This window comes from Ostrinia nubilalis, chromosome 23, assembly GCF_963855985.1.
Source record: "Ostrinia nubilalis chromosome 23, ilOstNubi1.1, whole genome shotgun sequence".
NCBI classification, from domain to species: Eukaryota; Metazoa; Arthropoda; class Insecta; order Lepidoptera; family Crambidae; genus Ostrinia; species Ostrinia nubilalis.
This window is the reverse complement of record NC_087110.1, coordinates 3,508,338-3,533,273: the sequence shown is the minus strand read 5'-3', so window position 1 is coordinate 3,533,273 and position 24,936 is coordinate 3,508,338. Positions and strand designations below refer to the sequence as shown.

Sequence of the window (24,936 nt, the reverse complement as noted above, 5' to 3'; positions counted from 1 at the left end):
TGAAACTGTCTATTGTTTGTAGGCCCGTTTTTTGTTATTTTCTTTGTTATTTAAATGTTGTGCCTGGCTCTAATCGGAGTTCAGACTTAATATTGTGCTATGTTGTTGTGTTAATTGTATTGTTATTGTTTGTTTTCTGTAGCTGTGCCTTAAATAAATAAATAAATAAATATTAATCATCATCATCATCATCTCAGCCATAGGACGTCCACTGCTGAACATGGCCTCCCCCAATGCTTTCCATGTTGCCCGGTTGGTAGCGGCCTGCGTCTAGTGCTTTCTGCTACCTACCAATCGATAATTTCAAAGATGTTTCCAGAAAATTACAGGTATTAGTTAAGTAAATAATAATTACTAACATTTCTTAATCACTTAGTATGTTCCTGGCTTATCACGATTACACCTGTTTCGGCTTTTGGTGTTAAAGCTCCTAATTAATAATTAATTAATTCGCCTCAAGCACTCCAACTACAGCCATGTTTATCCAAATATATCGAAGTCGTAGTATCTTACTAAACAGTTGGTAAACAAGTCTCTCGTAACCAATACACAAACAGTAAACATGTTTGCCGATTACGCGCGTGGAGTCCCTACTCATTAAAATCTAATTTAATGCTACTACCAACTTCAGGTTCCGCCATCTTAACCTATATGCGAATAATCTGCGGTTCAAAGTATAGAACTAGTTTTTGCCCGCGACTTCGCCCACGTAGATTTCGGTCTGTCAAAAAAGGTTACTCATGTTTTTAGGGTTCCGTACAACAAAAGGAAAAAACGGAACCCTTAAATTACCATCACTTACATGTACCACTTTCAAGAGAAATAAATGATTTGATATGATTTGATTTTAGGATCACTTTGTTGCCCGTTCGTCTGTCAAGACCCTTGTTCTCAGGAAGGCGTAGAGGTATCAAGCTGAAATTTATACCAAATACTAAGTTCTACTGTCCCTTGCAGCTGTTAAAAAAACCGTAAATTTTTAGTTACATTATTATGATAATACAGGTTTGTCCGACTCACACTTGGCCAGTTTTGTTCCCTTGTCGCAAACTATCTCTATACCAAAGTTCATCTAAATCTGTGGTTTAGGCGTGAAAAGGTAACAGACAGAGTTAAGGATATTTCATATACTTACGTAAATAGTTACCAAAAGTTAAATTATTACAGAATAAATTCTTATAAGCATCCATGTTGGTTAGGATTTAAACAAAAAACTAAAGTTTAGTTAAAGACTAAAGTTGTATAAAAAACTCTAAACAACTCCCCGAAGAACAAATAACTATTAACCTAAATACAATATTCATTTAAGTCATATCAAAGACCTATTAAGCCTACGCATACAAACATTTAATAAAACTATTATAAAAGTTTGATGAAAATCTAATCTGGTAAGAAAATTTATGTTATGTACTCATACGGTAAAAACAACGCTGCGTAGAAAGAAAAACGGCAACAAAAAATCACTGAATTTAAAAAGCATTTATTTTTCTGTGGACCCCAAAATTTTCAATAAGGATTCTTAATTTCCACCAACCACCCAATCACAATGGCTCGACAATATCTAAATGGAGATCCTCGTTTATTCTGACATTTGTCACCTTTTGGGATCTCATCAAGAGCCAAAAGCACACACCGTGAAAAATACCGCCTTAAAATTTCCATCAAAATGACACAGTGGAAATGTGAAGAGCAAGTTTAACCACAGTAACTTCTGTAATTTTGTCGAAACTGGGCTTTAAATTGTGACGAATATTTTGATCAGAATATTTGGGTGAGTCTGACTAGTCTAAAATTCAACACTTTTTATTTCAGTGCTAATGTAAAATAATTAAAAGGCCGCCGACAAACGATAAAAAACAGTTACCTAGTATCAGGAAGGATCTAACATACTGTAAGATTGTAAACTACATATTTCATAATTATTATTCATGATTATAAAATATTCAGGATACATTTAGTCCGAAAAAAGTTCGTTCGTTCGTTTCAGCCAAATAACGTCCACTGCTGGACAAAGGCCTCCCCCAAGGTTTTTCACAATGAACGGTCCTGCCGACCGAAGCGAAAAAAGTACTTTACATAAAACACCAATCTTAAAAAATATCATGGCTCAAAATATTTTTAGGTATATTTTTTTTTCAAGCGGAATGAATTGTACAAATTATCATAAGGCACTTCCTCCACCTTCATACAAAATACATACATTTATATTCATTTTGTTCTCTGCTATGTTTATAAAATGAAATGACAAGCAAATCTACTGATAACAATCCTGTACCATTTAAAAACTTCCCATCAAAAGATCTGTTATTTCCTTCAGATAAGATCGTGTTGATCGCGACAGAGGCGGCAAACATTTTCTTTCCAACGCTTCTTTTTTACAACGCTTTTTGTCAACTAGGTCCATTATTTAGGCCGAGACAAGCGCAGACAGGCACCGACATTGACAAATATATTTTTGTTGTGAATTATGGAGTATTTGACTGCGATATTGGGTATCATGTGACAGTGATGGCGGAGTCACGTTGTTTTAATACGGTTTTGGATTCCTCAGGCGCGGGCTGTCGGCTGATGATTTATTTTGTAGCCAGCGAATTTGTGTAATGTTCTAAATAGATAAAACAAGGCGATTTTGGCGCGAGTTGGCGCGTGGAACGTTACCGTAGCGTTTGTTTTTTGAGCTGTACCACAGAAAATATATGGTTGTACATATTTCTAGATTTTCTCCATGGCTTTGCCAGTGTGGGTTTAATAAATTTTAGCATAGCTTATTTGCTATTCTGGTGTGTTAACAAATTGTAAAGTTTCATCAAAATTAGTCGCGTAATACCTATTTTGTGAGGAAGATAAAAAACTCACACCCATCCTCACAAATTGCGTTATTATAATAGTAATACTTTACATAATAAAAATATATTATGTTTTAAAGGATCCCTTTATCATGTGTGAGGTACCAGTGCAAGCCTGCAATAGCATAACCTGACCAATTTATCAATATTAAATACATCCAAAATAATCTTCACATGGCGTATGATTGAACATGGCTGGTTTGATACCAGCCAATCAAGTGTCAGAGAACAAACTAGTGACTGAAAAACGTTTATTCGCATAAAAACAAATTCATTTTTAATTAATTCTGATTCTGTATTTTGGTAGTATGATTGTTTTTGTAATAAAATGTTGGAAATTTCTGACAATAAAACAAACATTAAAGTTTTCAAAATCAGAATCACCCCAAAAACTCACCAACCATTTAGTGAAATAATATTGCCTTTAATTCGACTGATGGATAACTATAGTTTGGAATAATAAACGAATTTTAGGTAAACTAAATCCAAAACCGATATTGGGCAGCCGAAACCGCTCCGAGCAAGTTTGAGGCGGTTTAAACCAGTTTGATATCGGATAAACGTTGAAACGTTAGAAGTTAAAAGCTCAGCTTTTTGAGTGTTCGAAAGGTTTTGCAGTATTTATTGTATCGGTTTATTTTGTACGGAAAAGTTGAACTGTTAGTTGTTACGTGTATCTTTTTTATTGTGCCTCCATAGTGCATTGAATATAGAGATAAGCTCTTTGGACTCAAAGGTTCTGAGTTCGATTCTCAGATAAGACGTCTCAGGGCTCTCGCCAAACGCACTACAGTGTGTGCTTACCATGAGTTTACGTTACGTGTGCTCTGAAGTAAAAAGTGACATTCAATATATGACAGATTGTACAGCGCCCCTAGCGGCTACTTTCAAGAACTAAAATCTTCATAGATTTTTTTGACGCACTCGCTAGCGAGCACACCTGGCGCAAACTAATGGTAAGCACACAGAAGTCATGCCAACGCGCTACTAACGCGCTACAGCACAGCTACAAAAAGTCGCCGTGGGCGAGGGCCCTTAGTGGTAAATCACGATATAATATCTATTTTCAGTTTATTTAGGCTTGTATTAACATTGTATGAAAAAAATGCTTCTTTGAAACCGTTCTTTGGAATATACGTTAATCATCAAGCTCTACATTTTCGGAGTCTTATGTGATTAAAATAGAGGCGAATTTTTCCCTAAAAATGTGTAATGTAGAAACTTAGGTACCTCAAATTCCAGCGTTGTATAAATCACGAAGAATGAAAAGGAGAGCTTACCTGAAAAAAAATGAATTTTTGTAATAAATCGTTTCAGGTCCAATGAAGAGGCTTACACATTTTATGATTGGTCATATTTCTACACAAATATTAATTGAAATTCACACTACGAAATTTAGATGGATGGATCTAAAATATGCACGGATTCGCTTACAAATGATCCTGATATCTTTAATTTATGATGATACCGAGTACTTCTTAATGGACGTACATAGTTCTAGTATAATAAGTATAAAGCCATGAATATATTACGTAAAACGTCTCAGAAAATATGCCGCTCATAAAGTCTGAAAATAAATGTAGGTAACTACCAACACAGTGAACACGAAGCTTGAATTAAAAATTACGATGTCAGAAATTTCTAAAGAAAGAATGAAAAATATTTGGTACGAGACCCACAACTTTAATTTATTAGCAAGTGAGTGCCAAAATTAAATATCCATTTACACAAACGAAATTAAATTCGAAGTTATTCCTTTAAATAAATGTAAATAATCCACTGCAACTAGGGTTGCCCGGTGTCCGGCTTTAGCCGGACATGTTTGGCTTTTTACGGTCTTGTCCGGCCCAATATTGGCTTGTCCGGCTTGTCCGGATTTTGTTAGTCTTTATATTTGGCTGCCTGCGAAAGTCGAGCTACAGAATAGAATCAAGCGCATGCATCAGGATGTTAGGTAACCGTTGATGATAGTACTCACTCGTGAGCTATGACACTAATTGACATGTCCGGCTTTTAGGGTAAAATGTCCGGCCAAATGAAGCACAGAGTCCGGCTTTTGTGTTTTTGGACCTGGCAACCCTAACTGCAACAACATCGTGGTATGCAAAACGGAATAACTCAAACATGCCGCGGACTACTAAAAATTCTTCGCCGAATTTCATACGTTTTGTTCCCAAGATCCTTTGGAACGGGCCCAACCGTAACAATTGTATTTCATATTAACTAGCTAAAGCCTGGTTTCCACCCGGAGTTATGCGGAACGGAGCAGAGAAGTTTTTGAATAACCAATCAGATTCCATTATTTGCACATTTCCACTCCGCTCCGCCTTAGCGGAAATGGATCGAGCGGAGAACTTGTTTTTGACACGCCTTTATTAGGTCGTCGTGTATGTAACTAACTACCTATGTAATGGAATCTAAGAATCTGAATTACATGCATCTCTAATTCTTGTATCGATTAGATGACAGTACAATATTGAGATTAGATGACAGTACCATCGAGCTGGTCTGATGATGGGACTGGACGGTCGCCATAGGAACTCCTAAACGAAACTGCGGAATCGCATCGAGTTTGGGTTCCTTAGATTTGTCTTTTCGAGCACTTTATTGGCCTTTTAGTGCAGTAATTAAAAGCTTGTTTTTAGTTTTAACTATTAATATTATTATTATGTACACACACACAGTTTTGTTTTTTAAATATTATCTTTTTATTTATAAATATCTTATCACATCTTTTCTACTTCGTCTATATCGTATATTATTATTTTCTACTACGTCTGTATATACTTTTAAAATTTATACGCGCACTATTACTATTTTATGCAGTATAGGTTAGTGTCCGTGACTCTCACTCGGCATGGGGCACACTGAAAACCAGCGTCGTGGCTTCCCTCACCGGGGGCCACGGCATATGCTGAGTGGGGTCCCATTGCGATGGGCATCGCTGTGCGACAGGGTGGCACTGCTTAGTTTATTCATTCATTCATTGTATGTTTTATGTCACCTCTGTCTTATTTGCTTTTTTTTTTTTTCATTTTACCTCTTTTGTCTTTTGTGATGTCCATGGCAATAAATGTTTCTTTCTTTCTTTCTTTGAGAATTATATTGTTATTAACACGGAATGGATGTAGACGCTTTAGTCCAACTTTGGCACTGATTCAGATGTAAAAGGAGAATTGATTTTCGTGGGAGTTAATCTGTTTTTAATGCGTGAAATTTATGGGTCAGAACCTACTTTTTGTCTTAATTAATACTAAACGCAGTAAGTGCATTTATTGGAAACATGATTTGTAAAAAATGCATGGAATAAATGAAGCAGGAAGGCGCTGGATGTAGGCAGCTAGTTACCAGCCGGGTGATATCTAAAGAAGTCGTTGCGGGAGGCCTATGTTTAGAAGTGGACGTCCTATGGCTGAAATTATAATGACATGGAATAAATTAAGCTATCCAAAGAAGAAATAGGCTGAGTTTGTTCCGGCGTTTCTTCTCAGCACTTGCCATATGTTTGTCTCGAAGCGCTGGTAGGGCCCAAAAGATAAGGAGACATGTAAAGTGCCCCATAAGGGCTACCTTTTCTTTTTTTATTATTTTCTATTGACGTTCATAAGTGCCACTTGTGGTCTAAACTGAATAAATATTTTTTGATTTTGATTTTGATTTTGAATAGCAACTATACTGTGATGACGAACTAGCCGAATCGAGATTCGAGAAACGCATGGGTTCGAACCCCGGACTACTCTGGTGAATTCAGCAAGCTTAATTTAGCTTTACCACGGAGTTGACGGGACAATAATAGTAACAAATTATTAATTAAAAAAAATATATAATTTATTTTTTAGTTTTTTTTTTCAGCTCCTTACGTTATTTCTGAGCCCGCAATGTTTTTTTTTCTTTTTTTTTTTTCATTACATTTACAACAATACAGTAGCATAGAAATAGAGGCTGTAACTAAAGGTACAGCAAATAAAATCCCAGCTCAACCAGACGAAACTCCCGAGAAATTAAACGAGCCTCTACAAATCCTGCAAGATGACCACATAAAATACGGTACGAGATTGTACATTTACCAACATCAGTCTATACAATTTTGTTGCAAAAGCGACTCTATTACTGAGTATAAGAGACTACCATGTTACAGCTTGATGTGCCGTACCAGACTCAATTGGGCCCTCATTGAAACGGAATTCTTCCGATCCGATGCATTTTGTTCTGCTGCAATTTTAAAGCATTTTCACATCCCAACAACGTATCTGATTTTTTGTAATAAGATCGGTTTAATCCGATTTACATTAACAGTTCTACGTCATTTAATATACTTTCATTAGTGCCTGAATACGAGGTAAAGATTTATTTTACTTAAGTGATCGTACTACCAAGGTTTAAGGACACGGGACTATTCCCACCGCTCGTCCCACCGCTTCAACTCCTGAGTAGCCAGGATCTACAGCTTGACCGCCAATAATACCCAACCAGTGAAGGTCAAGTTTGTTCCGAGGAAAGGTAAGCTGTCATAGGACCTGCAACGAAATTAATCAGAGGAACTTAGGAGATAAGGCAATTAGTCACTGCAGCTAATAAGCATTCTAAAAATGTATGTCGAAATTATTTATTTCAGTAGAAATAGTTACATACTGCTTAAATCGCCCTTAGAAATTAGAATTAACTTGGATTTCTAAAATCTTAAGATTTTCAGAAGTGAATGCGGAACGTTTTCAAAAGATGCAAGTAATGTATAACGACGGATTCGAGCTAGGAATTTGGACTGCTATTGCCATAACAACATTTTTTTTAAATAATTAATGAGGTTAATCCCATTAACCCTTTAAATATGCACTCGTACAGTGGTCCACAATACTCCAATGGCGGCAGCGATCGAACCAGCGTTCTTTGGGTCACAAGTTGGCCCAGTCCGTTGTCGCTTTAAAATCGCCAATAATTAGTGACAGCCTGGCAACCAAGAAAAAGCATCATGTTCCAAAATCCAATTTAAAAAGATTTTAAATTCGGAACGTAATCGCAACTACGAGATTCTTCTGTGCATTTTTCCGTTGTAGCTGGATGCATTCCGTTTCACGCGCCGCGTACCACGATAGGTACCTACACTTAATCGACCGAGTTAAAGCCGACGAAATTATACGTACGTGGAACGGAACGATTGAACACGACTAACGGTCGGTCCGGATGAATTTTTCTTATATGGCAAATTGAATAGACATCTAGAGGATCCAATGAAATACGTTTTAGACACTTAACTGTTCTTTATTTTTTATACAAACATACCTTAACTCCTACTTGAAGACCCATAGAATAAAACCAATACTTTGGTATGAAACCAGTCTCAAGAACGGATTCAATCTTGGGTTACGTTTGTTCCAAATATTGTAAGTAACAGTTTTGAAACGATGTTTTAGTTTGGAACTTCGTTTTATAATCCGAGACTAACCCACTCTCCCATAATTCCCACCTCTCGTTCCCACGCTGCAACTCCTGTGTAGCCAGGATCTACAGCTTGGCCGCCATTAAAAACCCAACCAGTGAAGGTCAAGTTTGTCCCGGGAGAAATTTAACTGTCATTGGACCCGCAACGAAACATAGGAGGAGTTCGAAGTTAAGGTTCGACTTCCCTCTATTGCAAAGCGGATGACAGGTGAAAAATAAAGGTTTAAGAAAAGATATGCACCATATTATAATCCAAGACTACTTTAATTATGAAATGTAAATATTAAATAAACTCAATGTTATTAAATTGTCTTACCAATCGAAATAAGCATTTTACTTACGCAACCATTGAGAAAAAGCAATTCTGCAAACATACTAAGACTTATAATACTAAAAGCGCCACTGAAATTCAGTGTTTAAAATGCTATAAATTATTTCAACACGTACATAAACTATATTTTAAGCAGATTTATTTCCAATCCCCGATAGTTTCAAGCGCCAGATTTATATAATTGTCGTTTAACGCGTAACAGCTGGTCAGTGTCATCATAAATTCTGAAAGTTCAGTAACAAATTTGTCCTGGATCGACGTTTATTTTAGATTTAGATTACAGGTTGAACAGTTAGTTGAATTATACCCCCGCGTGAAAGAGCGTTAGGTATGTATGTGTAAATGTATGAGAGCTCATCGCCATAATACATAATTATACATTTGGAATGTAAAAGTTACTTTTGTTTTTAGTTTGCATTAGAATAATATTTCAATATTCATTCATGAAGCCACGATAGCTGAACGGTAAAGAGGTCGGACTGGCCGACTCGTGATCCGAGGAACGCTGGTTCGAATCCCGCCGCCGCTCGACTATTGTTGTGAGCCCACTCGTGACACAAGCATATTTAGCTTAGTACGAGGGGCTAACGGAACTATTAGGCTGATTTGCAGCATCTTACTTTAAATTTGACAAACGTCAAAAGTCTGTCAAACTTTATACAAAAAGTAAGTTATTGTTATTGTTATTATGCATCTCAGCTTTAGTAATTTGTGCAATACAAATTTCTAATAATTTTACGAAATTTCAGAAACTAAAAGTGCTAGGAGTCTTAAATTTTTGATGGGGGTTCCTTTTAGAACGTAGGTGTTCAATAAGACGGGATTTTGCAAAGTTTTACTCCTAAGGGGGTAAAACGGATCCACGCGTACGAAGTTGCGGGCGGCCGCTAGTTAGAAATAAAAAAAAATCATCCTTAAAAGAGAGCAAGAGAGAGTAATAAAATAAGAACTTTAAAGATAACATTCAGTAGAGAACGTTACTATACGAGTAATCAAGATCATATGGCTTAACCCAATCCCCACACTCGCACTCGTGACGTCACTGTCGAACTACATAGTTAGCTAGTTCTAACTAGTTCAAACTAGCACGAACAATTGACTGTAACGTTATCCGATCAGCGTTTGATTCAAGATACCTTCGAAGTCAAAAGTTAGGGAAAGTTATGCTGTAAGAATTTGAGGTTATCGGATAAAGATGTAGCCACATTTTAGATCGCAATCTACATCTTGTCTATTCCCAGTTTTAGACTCTTATCAGGGCACAAATATACCTTTCCCTACAACCACTTCGAGACAGCGCAGCGTAGGACGTCCACTAACAAGGTGGACCGACGACCTCATAAAGGTAGCAGGAAGGCGCTGGATGCAGACCAACCGGTCGTTATGGAAATCATTCAGCAGTGGACGTTCCATGGCTGAAAATTAAATGATGATGACTTTGTGACAAAATAATAATAGCTGGTGTTGAGAACACAGACACAGGACTCAGTCACATTCATTCTCAGCATCTTATTTACCATTTACAAGATATGTAATAAGCGTAAGCTTATCATCATTATCATCATCAGCAGCATCAGGTCTTTTAATCTCGCAGGAACACTATCATCTGATTTACCAAAAGCAAATGAAGTATTTGAACCCCCCAAGCTGGTCAAGCCTGATTTTCGCACACATATTTGCATCAAAATTAATGTTAAATCTTCAAAATACATCAACGTTACAGACAGGTCTAAAACAATATAATATAGATTGCACCAATAATTCGAAGCTAAACTCAGCGTTAGATCCGAGCATGCCACTGTGTTCTCGATAACTTGAGTTGCACCAGCACTTAGAATTCGCTTTGAGTAACACAAACTATCTTACATCAGTAACCTTAGAAGCAAACTAAGGCTGAGTTGCACCACCTAACATTGACCGTAACTATAACGATAACCGGTGTATTTTGTATGAAGTTTGACAGATTTTTGACGTTTGTCAAAGTTAAAGTAAGATGGTGCAACCCAGCATAAGTGTTTATCGATATAGTTGTATAGTGTAACGAATTAACAATATAATAACGAACTAACAAGCTAACAATTTAACAAACAATAATAAATACCCTTCGTTAATCTCGGATTTTCGAATCGATTCTTAAGGCTGAGTTGCATGACCTAACTTAAAACGTAACTAAGTATAACGATAACCGGTGCCGCGGTGTTTTTGTTTCGAGTTTGATAGATTTTGAAAACGATCCTTAGCTTTGTTTCAAGACACGAGCATTTGACATTAATGTATCCTGTACCTAATAGAACAAGACCTAAAAAATAATTATAAGAAATGAAACACAAAATAGAGAGAGCCACAAAAAGAAAAATGGATAACACAAAAATCCTTGAACTTTTCATAGAACCATCTAGTCCCAAAGTAAACACCCAGAAAGCACCCATAAATTCGTACACAAACGTTTGCATTATAGGGGATCATCAAACCCGTATTCTCTGGTATCTAAACTACTACGTCCGTATTCACAAACATTAATATGAGGTCTCACAGTCACAGTACGCGAGGACACACCGGGTGACACACGCTGTGCGTTCGATTTGTTGCGTCACTTATGCAAGCATCGTTTGTGAATACGGGCGCTAGATGACTTTGTAAGCGCTGACTATGAAAGAATTCAAACAGAGCTTTCAAAAGGCTCGTATCTGTTTCCATTAGGTACAGAATAATAAACAAGAACTTAAATTACTGTTCATATTACTCCAAAGTTAAAGTAATTAATGTGATTAATTCATACGAACTAATTATGGTAAAAAATTAATGACCACCCATCGCCTTCTTCAGCTTTTCAACAAACTTCCATCTTAAAACGCGAAAACTTTTGGAGGGTTTCAAACAAAATCGTTGAAACATCTTTGCGTATTCTACGAGTACCTACGTGTCCTGCTACGAAATTACATCTTAGGAATTTTTGTTTCTTCTCTCATTTTCGCGGTAAGCTTATTAACAATATTTATTTGTTTATTTTCGTGGTTCTAAATCGACACTAACAAGAAAATAAATACCGTTTAACAACTTAATTCCAAGAAAAGTTGGCATTTTCTGTCCTTTTCAGAAGGCTTTTTACGTACCAATGTGGGTGGGTACTTATTTGAAGTGTTTCCAAAGTATTATCTTTAAATATTTAATATAATAATTAAGTCGTTATGTAAGAATAATAAGAATAATAAGAATAAGAATTTAGACATCGTATTAGTTACACATAAAAATACATTCACAGAAAAATATGTCCAGCAAAGTTAATTAAGAGCAAATCAACAAAACAAACTAAGCCAGTGTCGTGACCGTCCCACTTCTAACTTGGCTGACAACTTCTACATGGACTATCGGGTACATATTAGAAGTTGCTAACAAGTTAATCGGGATTATTATAGCAGAAAGCAAATAGATAACTTACATAAGATACAATAATTAGAAGTATTTTAGCCTATTACGAAGTAGGTACTCATTATTATAGATAGGCTTACAGACCACTGTTATGTGTAAGCCACTAGTTAAGATTTAGTTTAGGTCTAAGTTTTATTCATCCAGTCACACTACTTCTGGGGATCGTCGGTCTATCGAGCAAGGAGGTGTTTAACTATGCGTCTGCCAAGACGTTAGTTACCATTCGAGAACCCATCACATTAATTCGTGAATTCATAAATCCATAATAAATGGTAGGTCCTTCGCTTTGTGTGGTCCATTATTTTTTTAATGTAAAAAAATGTTACAAACAGTCAGTATTAATTACCCTTGCATTTATAATTTTGATGTGCCAACAATCTGAAATACAGACTATCGTCTGTGGTGTTTTGAACTAAATCTACATAAATATACCAAGAGTATTAACATGCAGAAAACTCTCAAAACTTGGGTTATGGTTACGATCACACTCCCGAAGACTCTAAAATCAGTTTATATACCCTTCAATTCTCGTTCAACGCGCGTCTTGCGATTGTAGCAAGATTTTCTGCAGTTCAGTTCTGCGTTGGAATCTCAAAAGGTAAATTCGCAGTGAAATTCGAGTTTGGCATTCTGTAAAACTTCACGACTCACACAGAATACAAAGTATTAGCTAAGTTTTCTCATGAGTGCTTGGATTTCAAACACTTTGTAATTGTCACCTTTTCTTAACCAATCAAGCTGGATACTATCCAAAACTGGCACGAGCCAAGTGGAACCGTTAGTTGCTTGATGTTAAGGCTTTTTTGAAACTTAAAAAATAGAGCATGTTCTTTTTTGCATGTTTGGTAACTTCGAGCTCCGTTATTTATAAACCAACTAGCTTTTTCCAACAGCTATGCGCGAGTTATACTTTGAACCCCATTTATTTTTATCCCCTTAGGGGTTGAATTTTTGGGAAATCCTTCCTTAGCGGATATCTATGTCGTAATAACTATATCTGAGAGCCTTTCAGCGCAATCCGTTTAGTGGTATGAGCGTTTTTTTTTGGTCATTGGCTTTATCTATCATCATCACTATGATCATTCTTGTAAATATTGTCTCGCGTAATTGGCCTTTTCAGTTTGCTAGTACAAAATTGCGAAAAAACTATTCTACTCTCTCAAAAAAAAGATTATCTAAGAAAATCTATGTCCACTTATAACTTGAATGACCAGGTTATCCCATGATCTCAGGTCTATCCCTTTTTATCAAAATCGTGTCAGTAATTTACTTTCCAAACCAAAATAACTGGCAAAAATATCATCCAAATAAACGAAGTTGTGAAATTGGCTCTTCACCATATCATGCTCATATATCTCGAAGCTCTTTGGGAGTACAATGAGAAAAATACTCTTTTCGTATAATGGGTTGGTGCCAGATTAAAATCTCACCTGAGGGGTGCAGATGCGATCTATGATGGAGCGAGCGAGAATGCCTATTCAGCTGGAATGAATTCACCAACGTTAATGTCGTAAGGGAATTCCGCTATAGCTGTAGGCTTAAAGGATGTGAGAAAGCGCTTAATAGTCGATTTTTATACATGTAAGGGTGGTAGGAGAATTAAAGATCTTTCGAAGATATGCCGTTTTTGCAGGAACTATTTTTGCAGTTTTAATATTCACGCGAACATCCCGTTTACAGTGTCCATAAAAAACCGATCTGTTTGAATTTACACACACACATAAAACGTGTTCACACGACAGTCTACAGGATATGGCATTACTGGATCCGGCAAAACTGGACAGCAGTGGGAAAGGGCCCTTAGCTACAAGCATCATAAAGCTTTCCGATTCGAATAGAACATTAAGGCTGGGTTGCACCATCTTAAGTAGGTACTTTGACTTTAACATACGTCAAAAATCTGTCAAACTCCATACAAAATACGCCGGTTATCGTTATAGTCACGGTTAAAGCTAGGTGGTGTATCTCAGCCTAAAGAACCAACTTCATCACTATTTAGATTTAGGCACTGTACGTTGAAATGCATAAAAAATTACAAGTATAAGAAAAATTGTTCCTATACAGTGTAACGGAGTGTTCGTCTAAAATCAGAATTTTAATTAACAAAGTTGTAACAAAACGGAAAAAAGGTTTGTCCTGTCCATGTCGCTTTTGTTATGCAAAACATTCGTTTTTTGCTGCGTCCATATTTGTTTTGTAGATTTTGTTGGTAATACGGGCTCTAACTGACACGGAATTTCTTTTATGCAATTTTGGGTTGTATCCTAAACTAATCTGGGAACCAAATTAAATTATATGACCCGTATTATGATTCTATTCTATTTTATACTTTTATTCATAATTTCAGCCATAGGACGTCAACTACTGAACATAGGCTTCCCCCAAAGACTTCCACATCGCACGGTTGGTAGCGGCCTGCATCCAGCGACTTCCTGCTACCCTTATCAGGTTGTCGGTCCACCTTGTGGGTGGACGTCTCACGCTGCGTTTTCCGGTACGTGGCCTCCACTCCAGAACCTTGCTGCCCCATCAGCCGGTTCTGCGTACTATGTGCCTTGCCCATTGCCACTTCAGCTAATCCGTCGGGCTATGGCAGTGACTTTAGATCGTTTACGTATCTCCTCACTTCTGATTTGATCTCGTAAATACTCTTATTCCTACTTCCTAATTCCCTTTTAATATTAATATGTGAATGTTTGTGACGATGGATAGGTTTAAATGTTTTTTTGTTAATCTTTCTTGCTTAAACCTAGTGGTTTATATCGGTAAAGTTAGTTTTCGGTTAATTACTGATTTATATGAAAGGTAGTTTAAGACCCTCTTTTTGAGGGAAAAAGCAGAACAGAAAAGTACACTAATTCAAAAAAATACATGGTATGCGAAAGAACAGGGACAAGCGATAAAGACATTGTGACAGACTGAAATTCACCCGCGTGAAAAAGATAGCTTAAATCTCCACTCAAGAAGTTCATCATTCATTCTGAATTAAAAATTATCCAGATTAGATCACCCATCCAAGTTTGACCGAAGAAAGTTGCCTCTGTTCATCAATCAAGGACCCCTTAGGTTGGCTTGTTAAATTAAATTAAATCAAGATAGGGGCGATTGTACGCAAATTACACACATCCCCATATGAAGATAACCAATTTAACGCCGCATTAGCAAAATTAATTAGTGCTGCGTTTACTAATGGTTATGTTTACTCTACTTGTACTACCTTGTTGTAGAGAACTTTGACGGTAAACTCAGATCTCTGTCATGAATCTAGTATCTACTCATATAATCTTATTTATCATCATCACAGCCAATGGCGGTCAACTGCATCAAGGAGCACTGCAAAGTCTGCAAATCACAATTTCCCACTTTTTCATCCAGATACAACAAGCACAAAAACCTGCATTCTTTATCGAGAAGTGGTTTCGATTCGAGAATTCTACTTTTCATCGGTTCCGCGACAGATGTTATTGGTAATAACATCTGTCATCATGTCATCAATCTGGTTAAGTATAATTAAAGATTCCAAAGATTCCAGATTCCAAAGCTCCCATAAAGGTAGCCAGGAAGGCGCTGGATGCAGGCCGCAACCGGGCTTTGTGGAAAGCATTTGGGGCGGCCTAATGTTCAACAGTAGACGTCCTATGGCTGAAATGATGATGATGATGAAAGCTAACTTGTTTCTTCCGACTATTTTAGATCAGAGTCCAAAGATAGTTTTACTTTTTCCAGGACTAACCGAGGAGTTGCTGTGGTGAGAAGCCTATTTCGCACGCAAATCTGAGCTGAACACTTCAGAAACGCCTACAAAAATGCCGCAACAGTAAATTTTATATTGTCACATAACATGAGGCTGAAACGTGTTACAAATGGGTCCCATAATGGTTTCTCCGTCACAAACTAAATGACCGGAAGACAGTAATTCTGAAAAATGCCGCCTTCCTTCCGCAAGCTTTTGTGGTAAGGAAAAAACATCTTAATCATAGTTTTATTTATTAGTAGATACTACCACTGTTTCGTTATATTTTTAATTTCAAGGATTACACTTAATATAAGACCACACCGACGATAAAAAAAAGAAAGAAGAATCGAATTTTGCCCATTTATTCTCTTTACGTAGAATTTATCGTCATCACAACAAAACCACAAAAAAAGATAAAACTTCGATCAATCTTCTTCATAAATTGGTTTTAAAATCTAAGGTTCTATTTAACAATGTATGAATGCATGTATACCTGTATGTGCTGAATATGTTCGAATGGCAAGCGGACGAGGCGAAGAAGATCGGCAAGACCTGGAGCGAGATCAAGCGAGAAGCTCAAGACCGAACGAGATGGAGGACTGTTGTGGACGCCCTCTGCCCCATCTAGGGGACATAGGACCATAAGTCACAGGGTGTGGTTTTGTAAAACAACTGCCAACCTCATGGGATGGTAGTACACTTGAAAAAAAATACAAGAAAAATATAAATAAAATTTTAACTATTACTTTAATAGTTAAAAACCTTCAAACGTCTCCTAGATCTTTCAAGACGGCGCTTTTTTATTTATTTTTTTGGCATGAGTGTAATGTAGGTATACTTACTACCACCCCTCAGGGGTGGGCGTTGTTTTACAAAACCACACGTGACCACACCCTGTATAACAAGAAAATCAAATGAAGGTCCAAAATCCAAAAATATCTCATATCTCCAAAAGACAAATAGGGGGGTAAAATAGTTTGCTACCGTCAAAGCAGTCGCTTTTTATCCGCGCAATCCTGGATTTGCGTTTATTGCTCATAAACTATGTGCAGGAAGTTAGAGCAACTACTTTGATGCTTTGTTTTTGTTCTGAGTTTGTATTTTTGTCAGAAACATCAAACGATGCGAATAGTTATGTAGGTATTGAATTGCCTGGCTATTGATTGATTACAATGCTTCCCGAAGGTATGAAGCGTAACATTGGTATCAGTAAACGTCTTTTCCATGGATAATATTTTTAGCGTCGAGCAAACTCAAACTACATCGTGTCGCTTGACAACAGAAAAAAATCTAAGGAAGAAAATAAAATAATTATCAATACTTAGTTGTGAAAAGACCGAACTTAACAGTAGGTAATTAAATAGCAAACAATTAATATAAAATACCTACGTTCATTAAAACTATGCAACAGAAGTGTCCCTATCTCCAGCGTACAGTGCAATTGAAATCCTCCGGTCGCGAGCGAGTTACACTTTTTTATCCGCGCAATCCTGGATTTATGTGTTTATTGCTCATAAACTTCGTGCAGGAAGTTGAGAGCCAACTAGACTACACTTGTTTTGTCCGAGCTATAAAACGGTGGAATGCAAACGTAGAAAAGTCATTGTTAGATTATGTTTTATGTTCGGTTATTATTTTATTACGGGTTAAAAGATTAATGCTTAACTGTGCTTTTTTGCACTGTGCATTTCGTTCATTCGTTTCAGCCGAATGACGTCCACTACTGGACAAAGGCCTCTCCCAAGGATTTCCACAAAGACCGGTCCTGCGCCGCCCGCATCCAGGCACCTCCCACGACCTTCACCAGATCGTCGGTCCACCTAGTGGGAGGCCTGCCTACACTACGTCTTCCGGCTCGTGGTCGCCACTTGAGAACTTTTCTGCCCCTGGGCACTGAGTGCTGGGCATTTCATTAATCATCAATGAAAATTAGTGGAAGTAAAAAAAATGAATATGTCCATTTTCTGACTATCTAATTCCGATTCCTACATAAAGACAATTGTTATTAACCCCTCAAGAGCAGCCACAATCATGCATTTCCCAATCGACGGGTCAACTCGAAACCAAACTGCTAATAGGCGGAAACCTTCCCCGAACGTACCAAACTATCATTAATCCATGTTAATCTTAATTAAATCTACTCAATGGATAAGCAACGGGTGTATTAACGCAAATTGGAATTATTTTGATAGGCCCTTGTGGCTTGTTTGGGATACGGAGGTGAGGAGTGACAATGGGTTAAGATGGGAGCGGAAGATTATGAGTACCTTCGTAGAAGATCCGTGTTTATTGGTAGGTAAGCGAGTTGGAATCCCTACTAAGAATCTCACCCGCAAGTTTCCTCAGTCGTGACCATCGCGTTTGCAACAGTGCCGAAATGTCGGAAACTCAAAATTAAGCCTACATGGTAGCAATCCCGTCAATAATTATTATTATGTTTTGGGCTGACACTGTGTAGGTTTGTTGTCGACACGAAAAGAAGAAGAAGAATTAGGTATTATGTTGGTGACCATGAAAGTTTAAAACAATACATCCCTACTAAGAAGTCGTGGGTCATTTTCTAAGACCAATCGACCTATCTACTAAATATCTTAGGTTACTGTTTATACTATATTTCTAGTTTAATAGGTGAGTAATTTATTTATAGATTGCCCAATAAAAGTTTAAGAAACCAAGTTAACCCACTAACAGACGTGGGAAATAGTTTTTCCTCGACTCGGTCACAACACGACAACCGTAAACGATATAAAAAACCGGTGCCAATAAATAAAACCGGGAATGTACGCGGCGTTTGGCTGCCATTATCGTTGTTTGTAAGGATTAATGCGAAATATGTCATCTGCATGTGCAATAACTTTTTCGATAGTATGGTTATTAAGTAAATACGTCCGAAAATAAAATATATACCAATCGATAAATTTTTAAATCGTATGAAATCACTGGGCAAAGGATGGTAGGTATATAACTTTTGCAAAAAAACCGGACCTACAATCTGGATCTAACAACACAAGTGATAGATATTAATTAAAAAAGTGTTTATCCTACAAAATATTATCTTACCCATTTTATAAGAATTTTTTTTAACTTTTCAAATTTTTATTATAACTAAAATTGTTGAGCCCATTATACTTGTACTTTTAATACACCAGAATCTCTATCCGTTTCAAATGGATGCCACATTTAAATACCAACTTAATTTAGAAAAAACATCGAATCTATCACAAAATGAAACCCGACTTCTCTCATGAGCACAGCAAAAACAGAAAGTAAAACACTAAAGATGAATCTAATAATTAAAACACTAACTCATAGACAATCTCACTTATGCTACTAATACAAAAACACATCTTTATGCTGACCAAATCACGGAGCACTAAAACTTAACGCAAACGATACTGCCCACACAATTGACAGTAACTGACAAACAGCGCTGACAGTTAGCGGTCGTCGTAAACTGCCTTTACGAGCCATCAACACATAAATCACAGCGAGAATAAAAGTAAGACTGTCCCGGCAAAGAGCATTCAAATGTACGGAAAACTTCCAGCTAACTCGACTGGGCAGAAACTTATGTACGTAATACGGCCTACAACATCCGTTTCTGGAATATATAGGTGTCATAAATTTGTAGCAAGAAAAGCATAGAATATACGGCCCAAGTGATCGAATCAGAAATGAGGAGATCCGCAGGAAAACCATTGTGACTGATATTATTATAGCCCGCAGAATTGCTAAAATTAAGTAGCTCGTAGAGATGATGGCCGTTGGGGCAGAAAAGTTCTCGAGAGTCGACCACGGGCCGGAAAACGTATCGTGGGCGGGCTTCCTACTACGTGGACCGACGATCCGGTGATGGTCGCGGGAAGAACCTGGATGCGGGCAGCACAGGACCGTTCGTTATGAAAATTCTTGGGGGAAGGCCTTTTGTCCAGCAGTGGACGTCATTTGGCTAAAACTCAGTACGTTCTAACCACATAAATCTATAGGCTTGAAGTTATTCTAGAATGTAGAGTCATACCACAGCGTTGCAACAGAATACTCGGTTACGAATAGTATATTCGTGGGGCACACAATACAAAATGTCTTTGCGTAGTTCCCAGTTTGGCCAATCAAAATATCTCACACCAGTGATTTTAGGGAATGTAACGTGTTACACATTCGTTAGACGTTTGAAATCTATTGCAGATTCGATTTTATATCGATTATTTGTGTCTCAGTTCAAAATAACACTCAATTTTGTCGAAAAATAAAACACTACTAAACTACGACAAAAACAGAAACCCTTCCCTTTGATAAGCTTTCAATAAATTCAAAAGTACCTAATACAAAAATGTAAACAGATTTTAAAATGTTCATGTACATAGATGTACACTGTAGGTAGGTTTATCTGCCAGGAAAGCAATATGTACGATGTTTTGCCTAAACAAAGTTTTAATCAAAATAATGCGTTCAAAATTCAATGTGTGCCGGATCCATTCGCTGCTCCAAAGCCTTTGTTAAGTGGAGGATTTGTGTACGCGGAGTGAACGGAAAAAGCGTATAAGCTGTCAAGAGATGGTTATATTGGTTAAATACCCTACTCCTATGTTCTTCTTATTAATTTCGTTGCGGGTCCAATGACAGTGTTTAACTTTCCCCCGGGACAAACTTGACCTTCATTGGTTGGGTTTTTATGGCGGTCAGCCATAAGCTTTAGATCCTGGCTACACAGGAGTTGCAGTGGTGGGAAGGAGAGGTGGGAATAGTCCCGTATACCCATATCAGGTATTTTACATGAAACCAGATTACAGATTACAGCCAGATTAAATAACTGTGTTGAAAAATTCAACTTTTTTAAGATAAAAAATATTAAAAAAAATATTTATTATGAAAGTGAGTTAATTTAATTATGTGGGCTATTTTCTTGTTGTTATGACAACGAATCGAAGGCTTTCTCAGTCCACAATCGCCAGGCAAAGTAGCTGATTACGTATAATCTGCCGTAGCTAAAGTTTTTTCGGAAACCGGCTTGTTCAGGGTGAGTCATCGGCCTGCGAGCAAAACGAGACGATTTATTACAACACACACCACATAATTTTAACTTAGATGTAGGGTTAGGGCATGTAAAGTTGAACACTTTTTACAGTTAAATTTTTACAATGAAAATGTTTTTGGTAGGATTTATTATTGGCCTCAAACGTTTCACAGTCATGTTCTTTCATTCCTCTGTCTTCTACGCTTTTACAGATATCAGCGAAAGCAATACACTTTGCTAGTCGTAAAGTGAGAAATTTGTAGTGATCTGCGAATATGATTTCCAAAGCGCTTACAATTTCAGTTTTCCTGATCATAAAACTGTTATAAAAGTCAGTCAGAATTACTTCAAGAAGCCTCGTCCGAGAATGTCTGTATAATGTCTTAGAACTTTTTTATATTCATAGACTTTATTAGGCATTTCTCTTTGTGGAAATTGAGCTCTGACCGATTTCGAGACGATATGTTACTTCGTCATAGACATTCCATATTGTAGTAGAATGGGTATAATTCCTTACCATATTCATCCATTATTAGTCCAAGTGATCTATATTTGGACTAGAATACGATAAAAAATTACAAAGGCCGATGACTTATTATTATTATGGTCATAATATATTCATAAACGTTTATTAAACATCATGTTGGTTGTTGCATCATGGAATATGTATAATTACGTGCGTATTTTTTTGATTAACAGAGCTATTGTACCTACTATATATCTCATAATTAATGTATGACAGGTACTAGATATTATTATGTACCTACATTAATAAATTTAATTTACTGCCTTTACCTGCCTAAACATAATCTAACTATAATTCAAGCTCGCCATGACTAATTGTAATCAAGATAAGTTTACATGTACGTCAAGATTATCTCAATTACTGGACTATTGTTAACAGGGTTGTAATATCTGACAAAGATCAACAGTCTTAATATTTTATAGATCTCATCTTTCACATCTAAGAGCTATATTCGGATCAATTCGTCGTTTCAAAATAATCGATACAATGAATCATTCAATTATTTGTGTATTAGGATCGAAATAGGGAAACCTTGGAGCGAGATCAAACGCGAAGCTCAAGACTGAACACGATGGAGGAATGTTGTGGACGCCCTCTGCCCCAGCTAGGGGACATAGGACCATAAGTCAAGTAAGTCAGGATCGTTAACGTACCTATAAAAATGTTTATCAGTTATAGACCACCCACGCACTGTCGGCAAGAGCAGCGTGAAACGTCAACCCACAAGATGTACAGATGACCTTATAAAAGTAGCAGGAAGGCGCTGGATGCAGAATGCTACCAACCAGGCGAATCCAGAAATAATTAGGAGATTCCTACTTTAACCAGTGGATTCTCATCCATATCCTGTGGCAGAAATGATTATGCTAACGCCAACAAGACAACGTAGAAAAGATAAATGCAGTATCAATTTTCTTAAAGCAAGACAAATGGTGACAATACCTTCAAATTATGAGACACTAAACAGTTATTCCATTTACTGGTCGCAAGGCAAGGTAAGGCAATAACTTCTGCAAATAAACTCCCAGAAAGCCGTTTACCTAGCACTAATGCCTTGTAGATTTTATCCGGGACATAAGTCTGCTTTTTCTCTTAGACACAGCAAAAGAGAACAGTAAACTTAGGCAATACTTATCAGTTCTAGAAACTGACAATAGAAACGAAAAATTATTCTTAATATAGATGCCCTACACTGAACTGTCCCACCGGTGACATTGACAGGAGGGCGCCACCATCAATACTGGATCGCTGGTTCCGATTTTTGCGACGTTGGACAACCATTTATTATGACATTACCGGAGGGCGCTTATATCAATACTGGGTTTAGTTTTTGATTTTTGCCACTTGACGTTTCAAAATCGTGGGACTATACACTAACGATTTTTAACCTATCAACACTGAAAATCGTATAACCGTATGACTCAAAAAACTGGTCTTCACTGGTTGGGTTTTTATTGGCGGTCAAGCTGTAGATCCCTACACGGAATTGCAGCGGTGGGAACGAGAGGTGGGAACTGTATGACCCAACATATTTGAAATAGCTATTAACTAGTGACGATGGATGGTAGAGACGGACATTTTTTCGTTGGTTGCTATAACTATCATTAATATTTATCCACCAGCATCACGCCATCTGGCAAAAATAAATAAAGAAAGTATAAAAATACTGAAGAATGTCGTTTATGTCTATTCCTTTTATTTATTTTCTTTAGACAGTAAAAAATACTTTTTTTACTAGGATCAGGCGTGTCTTACCAGTCGTACTATGTACTGACTGTTAGCTACTACTAGCTGATACTATGAGCTGTGCGATTAGTATAGCATTTCAGTAACGGTTACCTATTACATATCTGTGCTATTACCTAATCTACAGATCTTGATCACATGTAGGCATTATATTTGGAATTACCCTTTTCAGTATGCGCTAGTGGTAAACAACATAGGTTACAATCTTAGAAGAAATTGGGTTACCTATCTTAGAAAATTTCTAGTAAACATTTTTTTGTGTATTATTAGTATTTTGTTATTGCACAAATTACTAATAGTCCCGTTAGCCCCTCGTACTAAGCTAAATATGCTTGTGTCACAAGTGAGCTCACCACAATAGTCGAGCGGCGGCGGGGACCGAACCCGCGTTCCCCGGATCACGAGTCGGCCAGTCTGACCTCTTCACCGTTCGGCTATCGTGGCTTCAACCGTTCGGCTATCGTGGCAATAATAAAATTTAGCCTGCTATCGGTGTCGCACTCAAGGGCAGTTGCTGTTAGTTCGACCTTCGCCGACCGCTGGTCTATTGTGGTGAGCCCACTTGTAACACAAGTGTATTATTTAACCGCCTCTGTGGTCTAGTGGTAAGACCAACTGCTTTAGACGCAGAGGTCCCGGGTTCGATTCCCAGTGGGGGCAGATTTTTCTGTTCGGTTTGGTTGGTGGTAGGGCTTGTTCTAAGTCCGCATGGCTAGCTACCACCATCTTACTTGTCTGTCGCTATAACAACAATGTTAACAGCATTGTTGTGTTCCGGCAGTTAGAGGTAAGATAGCCAGTTCCTCCGTGGTTGAGGATTCCGGGTGAAGCTCGCTTCCACCTTCGGCCTGATCGTCACTTACTATCAGGTGAGATACATGCCAAGAGCTTCCTCGTTGTGGATAAAAAAAAGCCTAGCTGGAGGGGATAACGGAAATATTGTTAGTTAATCACTTCATCATCAACGTGTCAATAAAAGATTTGGCTTACACTCATCATGCTGATCAAACGGGTTGGGGTGGCCTGATGTTGTCATAATATTTGTCCTTCAGTCGCCTCCTTTGATATCCGTGAGTAAGTAAATGTAAAAAATACTTCTTACTAAGAAATATCTTTGCAAATAAATATTATTACCTTGTGCGTGTCTAAATGTACCTATACTGTGATTTTAGTGGAAAAAAGGATGAACGTAGACTTATGTTAATGGCATTTTTCAAATCTGTAGCAATTGTACGTCAATTTAGAAACTCATTTTTTCTCCCAGTAAATCCTGAGTTCGAGTTATTCGGCATTTAGGTTACATCATAAAGAATAATCAAACATAAATTCCACGAAAGCATAAAATGAGGTTTTAACTTCTCAACAATGATCTACAGAACCATTTTGGTAGTAATAAGACTGATAAAGGCTACTTTATATTTTATACTAGCTTTCCGCTCGCGGCTTCGCCCACGTGGAATTTTGTCTGTCACAGAAAAACTGGGAAAAAACTATCCTATGTCCTTTCCCGGGACTCAAACTATCTCTATGCCAAATTTCATCAAAATCGGTTCCGTGGTTTAGGTGTGAAAGCGAGACAGACCGACAGACAGACAGAGTTACTTTCGCATTTATAAATTAAGTATAGAAGTATAGATTTGTCTTTACAATAAATCCTTGTTGATGTGAGGTATGATCCAAAACTAGGCCGAATATGAGAGAAAGGGAGATAGAAGAAGACCCGTGAGGGTACTTATTAGAGTTTTTGTTTATTTTGCATAAAACCGATGGATAGTCCAGTAGGTAGTTAAAATACATAGTAGGAACTTTTAAGATATTTCTTACAAAAAAACAGTCAATTCTGTCGTGTCTTTTTCAACTAATGTTTCG

At 37.3% G+C, this 24,936-nt stretch overlaps 1 non-coding gene across 1 annotated transcript; it reads left to right on the top strand.

Annotated features, from left to right (window-relative positions):
- Positions 1-23,655: 23,655 nt before the first annotated feature.
- Positions 23,656-23,727, top strand: Trnal-uag (transfer RNA leucine (anticodon UAG)). Its single transcript has one exon. It is a non-coding gene; the product is annotated as a tRNA-Leu (tRNA).
- The last annotated feature ends 1,209 nt before the right edge of the window (positions 23,728-24,936 follow it).